Source organism: Diabrotica virgifera, chromosome 8, assembly GCF_917563875.1.
Source record: "Diabrotica virgifera virgifera chromosome 8, PGI_DIABVI_V3a".
Lineage (NCBI taxonomy): Eukaryota > Metazoa > Arthropoda > Insecta > Coleoptera > Chrysomelidae > Diabrotica > Diabrotica virgifera.
In genome coordinates this window covers 204547689-204550680 of record NC_065450.1, presented here as the reverse complement: position 1 = coordinate 204550680, position 2992 = coordinate 204547689, and the positions used below count along the sequence as shown (strand labels likewise).

Here is a 2992-nt window from a genome sequence, read left to right as displayed (position 1 = left end):
TATTTCCTTTAATATTTCATTAATCATTATCTTCTTCTATTTGGTTTACCCATTTTCCCCTTTAATAAAAATCGGTTGGCGCTCGTTCTGTAATAGGCAACCCTATTTACATTGTATCATCTCTTGTGTTCCATGTTCGTGATTTCAAATTTCGTCCAAGGTTCGTTGTCATGTCATTTTAATGACAATGACAACCCCCATATCTCATTCTCAAAATGGAGGTGGAAATGTTTAAAAAGCAAAGCAGCTTCAAAAATAAATCATTTTATTTCAACAAATCATCTTCCTCTTGGGTTTTTTTGGAAAGAGATCAACCTTTCCCTCTTCGGGAACTTAAGCCTCACATCACCGGTGATGCACACTTGAAGGCGAAGACAATGACATCCAGACTGCACAACCACCACCTCTAGCTGCAGGGGCCTTGGGCCGAAGATCCGCCCAGGCCTACGAGAAGTCTACAACAGCAGAACCATACGACATCAAGAAGATACCATCAGCTACCAAAAGCCATAAGTATAATCCAGAATTGTTAGTTTTTGGCAAGAATTTAAATACATTTGTTAATGCAATTTACTAAGTCATTTTATTTATTATATCTTTATGAACAATAAACATGATTAGTTAAAATATATGTTTTGTTTGCTTCCATTCCGATTTTCAGAGTTCATTCTAAGGTTAGGACAAGACGAACACACACCTGAGTGACTGAGCTAAGCTAAGGGTGTAACGATGGCTATCTTGGTTATTTGAGGAATATTTTCGAATATTGTTTCAATTAGCTGGGGTAGTCCATCGCTTTTTCGTTACACTGGCGCCCCACGTTGGGCGCCAAAAGTGAGGCGATAAACTATCCCAGATAATTGAAATAATACTCGAGAATAATATTTCAATCAACTATGATAGCTATCGTCTACCCTAGACTAGCTCAATCTCCCAAGTTGTGAGTCCACCTTGTCCTAATCAAAAACATGAACAATGAAAATGCAGAATGGAGCAAATAAAACAATAATATTTAACTAATCATGTTTATTTTTCATAAAAGACATAATTAAAGTATCAAAAAAAATAATTTACAAGACCTTGCCGAAACTTTACAGATCAGAGATTATACTTATCGATGGCACTTGGTATCTGTCTGCGGGTTCTTGGTGTCTTGCTGTTGTTCTGCAACGGGCTCTGGCGACGTGGATGTTCTGGCCACCAGGCCTACAGGTGTTGGATGGTTGTTAGGAGTCTAGTTACTGCTGCATTGATGTATCGCCGGCGACATTAGGGGCTCCAGTTTCGGGGAGTCTCCCACGAGGTGAAGGGTTGATCAGTTTTTGCAATATGTCCAGAAAACTAGAATACATACAGGTACATTAGATACCAAGAATAAATGAAAGATATCCTTGCCATTCCAAGAAATAATCCAGAAATGTTGCAGAAAGGCAAGGTTAAACAGAATGAATAGTGTAAAATAATGTTAGTAGTTAAATAGTTGTGGATTACTACACACATATGAAGATAATAGATAATATAAAAATTTTATCATGTGGTACAACAATAAAAAGTACGAAAAGTAAGGTTAGATAGGAACATAAAAAAGATTACGGATATAGGCTTAGAAAAATGTGTACATTTATATTTAAACACTTACCCCAATTAAGAACGTCTGTTTGAAAATGTGGCTATGAGGCCAGACATTGCCTTAAGTAGATTTTAGAATTTAATGAAAAAATATTCTTCATTTTGACAAAGAGAAAGGGTTTGACTTGACATTGACAGAGTTCGTGAGTGGGGGCTTAAAATTTGAAACGAGAAACGACAGTGCGAAGTCACTGTCATGAACCACAAAACGATTGAATAAGAATGTGAATTCTGAGATAGAACAAGAATGTTGAGATATGCCTATAAATAACGAAAGAGGGCGCCAACCAATTTTTAACAGGAAAAAAGTTAAAATAAATAGAAGATGATTATTATTAAAGAATTATTAAAGAATATAGAATAAAATAATTATTTGAAAATAAAATAGCAAAGATGTGACGTTTGTAACGTTACAGACTTAAACTCTTCGAACAGAGATTAAACTCTCATGCAAAAATCAGACTGCTATTTATCACCAAATGGGCGTTTTAATGAGTGAAACATGTAGAATATGTCAAATGACAGGTGATAAATAGCAGTCTGATTTTTGCACGAGAGTTTAATCTCTGTTCGGAGAGTTTAAGTCTGTTCTGCCGGACAAAATAAATGTGCCGTTTTCGTGGTGTGACCGTTCCAAATTTTTAACCTGTTCCACAATGAAAACTGCCCCTGTTCCAGTGTTCCCATATATCAAAGTTGATCCGACTAGACACCCTTAAGCTATTCACAAATTTTCAGCTTGCTATTAATCAACTTTTTTTCATACGCGGGATCCAGACCTATAAGTATTTTTGAAAAATGTAAATGCAGAAAGAACAATTACATTATCACCAAGGGCCGAAAGTATCTGGAAAACTTCTATTAATTTTATTTTAATAAGTTACAGGGATGAAAAAAATAGAAAATTTAGTGTTATTCTAATTACAAATATTCCTTTCATTCCAAAGAAACTTTTTGTTTATTCTAGATCTAACGGATTTTCGGCCTTCTTTAATAATGTAATCTTTCATTCTGCGTTTAAATTTTTCAAAAATATATATCAGTTTTCTCAGGAATCGAAAAAAATGTAATTAAATTGCATTTGACCAAGATTTTGCGCCTACCCCCTTAATAAATAATTAATTTATCCACTTAGGTATAGGAATACGTTTTAATAAAATAGTACTGCTTTATAATATTTTTCAATGAATCCAAAAACTTTTTATGTACAATTCGCTACAAATTTAAATGATGGATGTCTAATTTATAGGGTCTGTCAGGTAATAAAAAATACTTTGTGACTATGTTACGTTATGGGCACCAAGTCTTTTAAGCCTCCCGACAAATTCAAATATCATAAACTATGTACTTTTTCATTTTTGTA

General features: G+C 34.3%; 1 long non-coding RNA gene across 1 annotated transcript; it reads right to left on the bottom strand.

The window, feature by feature from the left end:
• Window positions 1-1011: 1011 nt before the first annotated feature.
• LOC126890574 (uncharacterized) lies at window positions 1012-1818 on the bottom strand. Its single transcript, XR_007700376.1, has 2 exons — window positions 1640-1818; window positions 1012-1341 (listed from the first exon to the last, which is right to left on the bottom strand). It is a non-coding gene; the product is annotated as an uncharacterized LOC126890574 (long non-coding RNA).
• Between the last annotated feature and the right edge of the window lie 1174 nt (window positions 1819-2992).